Below are 9,416 nucleotides of genomic sequence, written 5' to 3'. Positions count from 1 at the left end.
GCCATGGCGCTTATGTCAATGGCCTTGCACTCTCCTTTTGGGTTCTCTTCTGTATTGCTTGGGAGAGTACTAGGAGGGATTTCAGTGATCCTTTTACTCAGCTGGCCCACTTGTGCTTCCAGATTTCTAATGGAAGACCTTGTTTCATTCATGAAACTTACAGTGGCCTTAGATAGATCAGAGACTAGATTTGCTAAATTAGAAGCATTTTGTTCAGAGTTCTCTGTCTGTTGCTGAGTTGATGATGGAAAAAGTTTGCTATTGCTAAACCTGTTTCTTCCACCATTATTAAAGCCTTGTTGGGGCTTTTGATCCTTCCATGAGAAATTTGGATGATTTCTCCATGTTGAGTTATAGGTGTTTCCATAAGGTTCACCTAAGTAGTTCACCTCTGCTATTGCAGGGTTCTCAGGATCATAGGCTTCTTCTTCAGAAGATGCCTCTTGAGTACTGTTGGATGCAGCTTGCATTCCATGCAGACTCTGAGAGATCATATTGACTTGCTGAGTCAATATTTTATTCTGAGCCAATATGGCATTCAGAGTATCAACTTCAAGAACTCCCTTCTTCATAGGCGTCCTATTACTCACAGGATTCCTTTCAGAAGTGTACATGAACTGGTTATTAGCAACCATGTCAATGAGTTCTTGAGCTTCTGCAGGCATTTTCTTTAGGTGAATGGATCCACCTGCAGAAGTGTCCAGTGACATCTTTGATAGCTCAGATAAACCATCATAGAATATATCCAGGATGGTCCATTCTGAGAGCATGTCAGAAGGACACTTTTTGGTCAACTGTTTGTATCTTTCCCAAGCTTCATAGAGGGATTCACCTTCTTTCTGTCTGAAGGTTTGAACATCAGCTCTAAGCTTGCTCAGCTTTTGAGGAGGAAAGTACTTGGCTAAGAAAGCCGTGACCAGCTTATCCCAAGAGTTCAGGCTGTCTTTAGGTTGAGAATCCAACCATAATCTAGCTCTGTCTGTTACAGCAAAAGGGAAAAGCATGAGCCTGTAGACTTCAGGATCTACTCCATTAGTCTTAACAGTATCACATATCTGCAAGAATTCAGTTAAGAACTGAAAAGGATCTTCAGATGGAAGTCCATGAAACTTGCAGTTCTACTGCATCAGAGAAACTAATTGAGGTTTCAGCTCAAAATTATTTGCTCCAATGGCAGGAATGGAGATGCTTCTTCCATGTAAATTGGAATTAGGTGCAGTGAAGTCACCAAGCATCTTCCTTATATTATTATTATTATTTTCGGCTGCCATCTCCTTTTCCTGTTTGAAAATTTCTGAAAGGTTATCTCTGGATTGTTGTATTTTAGCTTCTCTTAATTTTTTCTTCAGAGTCCTTTCAGGTTCTGGATCTGCTTTAACAAGAATGTTTTTGTCCTTGCTCCTGCTCATATGACAAAGAAGAAGGCACAGAAAAATAATAATAATAATAGAGATCCTTTATACCACAGTATAGGGATCCCTGTGTGAGTAGAAGAAGAGGGAGAGACAAAGAATGTGATATAATGGAAGAAACACAATTGTGAGGATGGCAGAGATGTGAGATGAGATGTTAGGATATGAATGAATAAATAGAATAGGATGGGAGAGGGAGAATTTTCGAAAATATTTTTGAAAAAGAGTTAGTGATTTTCGAAAATGGTTTTTGAAAAATGTTAGTAATTTTCGAAAATTTTTAAAATAAAAAATAAAAATAAAAATAATTAGTTAATTAAAAAGAAATTTTTGAAAAAGAGGGAAGATATTTTCGAAAATTAGAGAGAGAGAGTTAGTTAGGTAGTTTTGAAAAAGTTAAGAAACAAACAAAAAGTTAGTTAGTTAGTTGAAACAAATTTTGAAAAGATAAGAAGTTAGGAAGTTAGAAAAGATATTTTGAAATCAAATTTTTGAAAAAGATAAGAAGATATTTTTGAAAAGATATGATTGAAATTAGTTTTGAAAAAGATTTGATTTTTAAAATCACAATTAATGACTTGATTCACAAGAAATCATAAGATATGATTCTAGAACTTAAAGTTTGAATCTTTCTTAACAAGCAAGTAACAAACTTGAAATTTTTGAATCAAAACATTAATTGTTATTGTTATTTTCGAAAATTTGGTATAAAAATAAGAAAAAGATTTTTGAAAAATATTTTTGAAATTTTCGAAAATAACTAAGAATTTTGAAAAAGATTTGATTTTTGAAAAAGATTTTGAAAAAGATAAGATTTTCAAATTGAAAATTTGATTTGACTCATGAGAAACAACTTGATTTTAAAAATTTTTGAAGAAGTCAACTCAAATTTTCGAATTTGATGTGAGAAAAAAGGGAAAGATATTTTTTTGATTTTTTGAATTTTTATGAAAACATGAAAATTATGCAATGCATGAAATTTTTAGATCAAAACAATGAATGCATGCAAGAATGCTATGAATGTCAAGATGAACACCAAGAACACTATGAAGATCATGATGAACATCAAGAACATATTTTTGAAAAATTTTTAATGCAAAGAAAACATGCAAGACACCAAACTTAGAATTCTTTAATGCTTACGCACTAAGAATTCAAGAATGCATATGATAAACATGAAAAGACACAAAACAAAAAATCATCAAGATCAAACAAGAAGACTTACCAAGAACAACTTGAAGATCATGAAGAACACCATGAATGCATGAAATTTTCGAAAAATGCAAGATGCACATGCAATTGACACCAAACTTATAACATGACTCAAGACTCAAACAAGAACACAAAAAAAAATATTTTTTTTTTTGATTTTTATGATTTTCTAATTTTTTTTTTGGATTTTTGTATAATTTTTTTGAAAACATTTGGGAAAAAGGAAGTAATGAATTCATAGTCCTCAATCAAAATCCTGGGAATTAGACATGGCTTCATGGCCAGTCAAGCTAAAACATATTATATGAAACACTAGAATTCATTCTTAAAATTTTTGAAGAAAAATATATTTTTGAAAACATTTTTTTTTTCAAAAACAGGTGAGAAGATTTTTTTGAAAAATTTTTGAAAATAAAACAAAAAGAAAATTACCTAATCTGAGCAACAAGATGAACCGTCAGTTGTCCAAACTCGAACAATCCCCGGCAACGGCGCCAAAAACTTGGTGCACGAAATTGTGATGTCCAGGCTCGAACAATCCCTGGTGATGGCTCCAAAGCTTGGTGCTTTGATCTTAATTCATAATTGTCACAACTTCGATACAACTAACCAGCAAGTACACTGGGTCGTCCAAGTAATACCTTACGTGAGTAAGGGTCGAATCCCACAGAGATTGTTGGTATGAAGCAAGCTATGGTCACCTTGCAAATCTCAGTCAGGCAGATATAAAGTGATAATGGAGTTTTCGAAATTTAATAATAGAATAGGGATAGAGATACTTATGTAATTCATTGGTGAGAATTTCAGATAAGAGAATGGAGATGCTTTTCATTCCTCTGAACCTCTGCTTTCCTGCTGTCTTCATCCAATCAGTCTTACTCCTTTCCATGGCTGGCTGTATGCAAGGGCATCACCGTTGTCAGTGGCTACATCCCCTCCTCTCAGTGAATCATATGCTCACGCACCCTGTCACGGCACGGCTATTCATCTGTCGGTTCTCGATCATGCTGGAATAGGATTCACCCTCCTTTTGCGTCTGTCACTAACGCCCAACAATCGCGAGTTTGAAGCTCGTCACAGTCATTCAATCATTGAATCCTACTCAGAATACCGCAGACAAGGTTTAGACCTTCCGGATTCTCTTGAATGCCGCCATCATTCTAGCTTACGCCACGAAGATTCTGGTTAGGAGATCTAAGAGATACTCATTCTAGCTTAATTCATGTAGAACAGAAGTGTTTGTCAGGCACGCGTTCATAAGGGAGAAGGATGATGAGCGTCACACATAATCATCACCTTCATCACGTTCTTGGGTGCGAATGGATATCTTAGAAGAGAAATAAGAAGAATTGAATAGAAAACAGTAGTACTTTGCATTAATCTTTGAGGAACAGCAGAGCTCCACACCTTAATCTATGGAGTGTAGAAACTCTACCGTATAAAAATACATAAGTGAAGGTCCAGGCATGGCCGAGATGGCCAGCCCCCTATTGTGATCTAAGAACCAGGCGTCCAAAGATTAAAAGCTGATCCAAGATGCCTAACACAATAGTAAGAGGTCCTATTTATAATAAACTAGCTACTAGGGTTTACATGAGTAAGTATTTGATGTATAAATCCACTTCCGGGGCCCACTTGGTGTGTGTTTGGGCTGAGCTTAAGTGTTGCACGTGCAGAGGCCATTTGTGGAGTTGAACGCCAGTTTTTGTGCCAGTTTGGGCGTTCAACTCTGGTTTTGGATCCTTTTCTGGCGCTGGACGCCAGATTTGGGTAGAAGGCTGGCGTTGAACGCCAGTTTACGTCATCCATTCTTGGCCAAAGTATGGACTATTATACATTGCTGGAAAGCCCTGGATATCTACTTTCCAACGCAATTGGAAGCGCGCCATTTCGAGGTCTGTAGCTCCAGAAAATCCACTTTGAGTGCAGGGAGGTCAGAATCCAACAGCATCAGCAGTCCTTTTTCAACCTCTGAATCTGATTTTTGCTCAAGTCCCTCAATTTCAGCCAGAAAATACCTGAAATCACAGAAAAACACACAAACTCATAGTAAAGTCCAGAAATGGGAATTTAACACAAAAATCTATTAAAAACATCCCTAAAAGTAACTAGATCCTACTAAAAACATACTAAAAACAATGTCAAAAAGCGTATAAATTATCCGCTCATCATCCATGCATTGGCATAGAACTCTTGAACCATTAGGATGCCGACTTGTTGGATGGGATTTGTTAGAACTTCCCAACCTCTTCTTTGAATTTCATGTCGGATCTCCGGATACTCATTTCTTTTGAGTTTGAAAGGGACCTCGGGGATCACCTTCTTCTTGGCCACAACATCATAGAAGTGGTCTTGATGGGCTTTGGAGATGAACCTTTCCATCTCCCATGACTTTGAGGTGGAAGTTTTTGTCTTCCCTTTTCCTTTTCTAGAGGATTCTCCGGTCTTGGGTGCCATCAATGGTAATGGGAAAACAAAAAGCTTATGCTTTTACCATACCAAACTTAGAATATTGCTCGCCCTCGAGCAAGAGAAGAAAGAATAGATGAAGAAGAAGAAGAAAATATGGAGGAGAGAGGGAGATGTGTTTTCGGTCAAGAAGAGAAGAGAGGGTTGTGTTGTGTGAAAATGAAGAAGAATGGGGGGCTATATATAGGGAAGGGAGGGGGGTAAGTTCGGCCATTTAGGGTGGGTTTGGGTGGGAAATTGATTTTGAATTTTGAAGGTAGGTGGAGTTTATGAGGTAGGTTTATGGGGAAGAGTGGATGGATGTGAGTGGTGAAGTGGTGATAGGGAAGAGAGATTGAGGTGATTGGTGAAGGTTTTGGGGAAGAGTGTTTATTGGGAAGAGAGGATGATTGAGAAGAGAGAAGAGAGTGAATGGAGGTAGGTGGGGATCCTGTGGGGTCCACAAATTCTGAGATGATCATGTGGGGTCCACAGATCCTGAGGTGTTCAAGGATTTACAACCTTGCACCAAATTAGGCATGTAAAATGCCCTTGCACACAACTCTGGGCGTTCAGCGCCAGGTTGGTGCCCATTTTGGGCGTTCAACCCCCATTTGTTGCCCATTTCTGGCGTTGAACGCCAGAACCATGCTTGTTCTGGGCGTTCAGCGCCAGCTCTTCTCCAGGGTGCAATTCTGGCGTTCAGCGCCCAGATGATGCCCATTTTGGGCGTTCAGTGCCCAGATACTGCCCATTTTGGGCGTTCAGCGCCAGAACCATGCTTTGTTCTGGCGTTGAACGCCAGACAGGTACTTTCTCCAGGGTGTGATTTTTCTTCCGCTGTTTTTGATTCTGTTTCTAAATTTTTCGTTTATTTTGTGACTCCACATGATCATGAACCTAAGAAAATATGAAAACCAAAAATAAATAAACATTGGGTTGCCTCCCAATAAGCGCTTCTTTAATGTCAATAGCTTGACAGTGGGCTCTCATGGAGCCTCACAGATGTGCAGAGCTTTGTTGAGACCTCCCAACACCAAACTTAGAGTTTGGATATGGGGGTTTGACACCAAACTTATAGTTTGGTTGTGGCCTCCCAACACCAAACTTAGAGTTTGACTGTGGGGGCTTTGGTTAACTCTGCTTTGAGAGAAGCTTTTTCTGCTTCCTCTCCATGGATGCAGAGAGAGATCCTTGAGTTGTAAACACAAGGTTGTCCTTATTTAATTGAAGGATCAATTCTCCTCTGTCCACATCAATCACAGCTCTTGCTGTGGCTAGGAAAGGCCTTCCTAGGATGATGGATTCATCCTCTTCCTTTCCAGTGTCTAGGACTATGAAATCAGCAGAGATGTAAAGGCCTTCAACCTTTACTAACACGTCCTCTACTTGTCCATAAGCCTAGTTTCTTGAATTGTCTGCCATCTCTAATGAGATTTTAGCAGCTTGCACCCCATAGATTCCCAGTTTCTCTATTACAGAGAGGGGCATGAGGTTTATCCCTGAACCAAGGTCACACAGAGCCTTTTCAAAGAGCATGGTACCTATGGTACAAGGTATTATAAACTTTCCAGGATCCTGTTTCTTCTGAGGCAATGTCAGTTGATCCAGATCACTTAGTTCATTGGTGAACAAGGGAGGTTCATCTTCACAAGTCTCAATACCAAATAATTTGGCATTCAGGTTCATGATTGCACCAAGGAACTTGGCAACTTGCTCTTCAGTGACATCCTCATTCTCTTCAGAAGAGGAATACTCATCAGAACTCATGAAGGGCATAAGGAGGTTCAATGGAATCTCTATGGTCTCTAGATGAGCCTTAGATTCCTTTGGTTCCTCAGAGGGAAACTCCTTATTGATCACTGGACATCCCAGGAGGTCTTCCTCACTGGGATTCAGGTCCTCCTCTCCCTCTTTGGGTTCGGCCATTTTGGTAATATCAATGGCCTTGCACTCTCTCTTTGGATTTTCTTCTGTATTGCTTGGGAGAGTACTGGGAGGGATTTCAGTGATCTTCTTACTCAGCTGGCCCACTTGTGCCTCCAAATTTCTAATGGAGGACCTTGTTTCATTCATGAAACTCACAGTGGCCTTAGATATATCAGAGACTTAGTTTGCTAAGCTAGATGGATTCTGCTCAGAATTCTCTGTCTGTTGCTGAGTGGATGATGGAAAAGGTTTACTATTGTTAAACCTATTTCTTCCACCATTATTAAAGCCTTGTTGAGGCTTTTGATCCTTCCATGAGAAATTTGGATGATTTCTCCATGATGGATTATAGGTGTTTCCATAAGGTTCACCCATATAATTCACCTCTGCTATTGCAGGGTTTTCAGGATCATAAGCTTCTTCTTCAGAAGATGCCTCTTGAGTACTATTGGATGCAGCTTGCATTCCATCCAGTCTCTAAGAAATCATATTGACTTGCTGAGTCAATATTTTTTTCTGAGCCAATATGGCATTCTGAGTATCAATTTCAAGAACTCCCTTCTTCATAGGCGTCCCATTACTCACAGGATTCCTCTCAGAAGTGTACATGAACTGGTTATTAGCAACCATGTCAATGAGTTCTTGAGCTTCTGCAGGCGTTTACTTTAGGTGAATGGATCCACCTGTAGAAGTATCCAATGACATCTTTGATAGCTCAGATAAACCATCATAGAATATATCCAGGATGGTCCATTCTGAAAGCATGTCAGAAGGACACTTTTTGGTCAGCTGCTTGTATCTTTCCCAAGCTTCATAGAGGAATTCACCTTCTTTCTGTCTGAAGGTTTGAACATCCGCTCTAAGCTTGCTCAGCTTTTGAGGAGGAAAGAACTTGGCTAAGAAAGCCGTGACCAGCTTATCCCAAGAGTTCAGGCTGTCTTTGGGTTGAGAGTCCAACCATATTCTAGCTCTGTCTCTTACAGCAAAAGGGAAAAGCATGAGCCTGTAGACTTCAGGATCTACTCCATTAGTCTTAACAGTATCACAGATCTGCAAGAATTCAGTTAAGAACTGAAAAGGATCTTCAGATGGAAGTCCATGAAACTTGCAGTTTTGTTGCATCAGAGAAACTAGCTGAGGTTTCAGCTCAAAATTGTTTGCTCCAATGGTAGGGATGGAGATGCTTCTTCCATGTAAATTGGAATTTGGTGTAGTAATGTCACCAAGCATTCTCCTTGCATTATTGTTGTTGGGTTCGGCTGCCATCTCCTTTACTTGTTCGAGATTTTCAATAAGGTTGTCTCTGGATTGTTGTAATTTGGCTTCTCTTAGTTTTCTCTTCACAGTCCTTTCAGGTTCTGGATCAGCTTCAACAAGAATATCTTTTTCTTTGTTCCTGCTCATAAAAAAGAGAAGAGAACAAGAAAAGAAGAGGAATCCTCTATGTCACAGTAAAGAGGTTCCTTATTGTTAGTAGAAGAAGAAAAGAAGAAAAAATTCGAACACAGATGGAAGAGGGGGTTCGAATTTGGTGAGTGATGTGAGGAAGAGATGTTAGTAGATGAATAAACAGAAGGAGATGAGATAGAAGGAGAATTTTCGAAAATTATTTTTGAAAAAGAGTTAGTGATTTTCGAAAATATTTTTTTGAAAAAGGTTAGTAATTTTCGAAAATTAAAATAAAAAATTAAAATAATTAGTTAATTAAAAAGAAATTTTGAAAAAGAGGGGAGATATTTTCGAAAATTAGAGAGAGAGAGTTAGTTAGGTGGTTTTGAAAAAGATAAGAAACAAACAAAAAGTTAGTTAGTTAGTTAGTTGAAACAAATTTGAAAATCAATTTTGAGAAGATAAGAAGATAAGAAGTTAGAAAAATATTTTAAAATCAAATTTTTGAAAAAGATAAGATAAGAAGATATTTTTTTGAAAAGATATGATTGAAATTAGTTTTGAAAAAGATTTGATTTTTTAAAATCACAATTAATGACTTGATTCACAAGAAATCATAAGATATGATTCTAGAACTTAAAGTTTGAATCTTTCTTAACAAGTAAGTAACAAACTTAAAATTTTTGAATCAAAACATTAATTGGTGATGTTATTTTCGAAAATTATGTGATAAAGATAAGAAAAAGATTTTTGAAAAACATTTTTATAATTTTCGAAAATAACTAAGAAAAATGAAAAAGATTTGATTTTTGAAAAAGATTTTGAAAAAGATAAGATTTTTGAATTGAAAATTTGATTTGACTCATAAAAACAACTAGATTTTAAAATTTTTTGAAAAAGTCAAATCTAATTTTCGAAATTTTGAGAGAGAAAAAGGGGAAGTTATTTTTTTTTTGATTTTTGAATTTTTAATGATGAGATAGAAAAACATGAAAATGATGCAATGCATGAAAATTTTTAGATCAA

The 9,416-nt window shown here is 37.4% G+C and overlaps 2 non-coding genes across 2 annotated transcripts; both read left to right on the top strand.

The window, feature by feature from the left end:
* The first annotated feature begins 768 nt into the window (after window positions 1–768).
* LOC148546153 (small nucleolar RNA R71) lies at window positions 769–872 on the top strand. The gene has a single exon (XR_015901073.1). It is a non-coding gene; the product is annotated as a small nucleolar RNA R71 (small nucleolar RNA).
* Window positions 873–7,760: 6,888 nt separating this feature from the next.
* Window positions 7,761–7,868, top strand: LOC148546152 (small nucleolar RNA R71). Its single transcript, XR_015901748.1, has one exon. It is a non-coding gene; the product is annotated as a small nucleolar RNA R71 (small nucleolar RNA).
* The last annotated feature ends 1,548 nt before the right edge of the window (window positions 7,869–9,416 follow it).

The sequence above is a fragment of the Arachis ipaensis genome, chromosome B9 (assembly GCF_059453495.1).
Source record: "Arachis ipaensis isolate K30076 ecotype BB chromosome B9, ASM5945349v1, whole genome shotgun sequence".
In the NCBI taxonomy this organism is placed as follows: domain Eukaryota; kingdom Viridiplantae; phylum Streptophyta; class Magnoliopsida; order Fabales; family Fabaceae; genus Arachis; species Arachis ipaensis.
The sequence above is the reverse complement of the archived record's forward strand: the minus strand, read 5'-3'. Positions and strand labels throughout refer to the sequence as shown.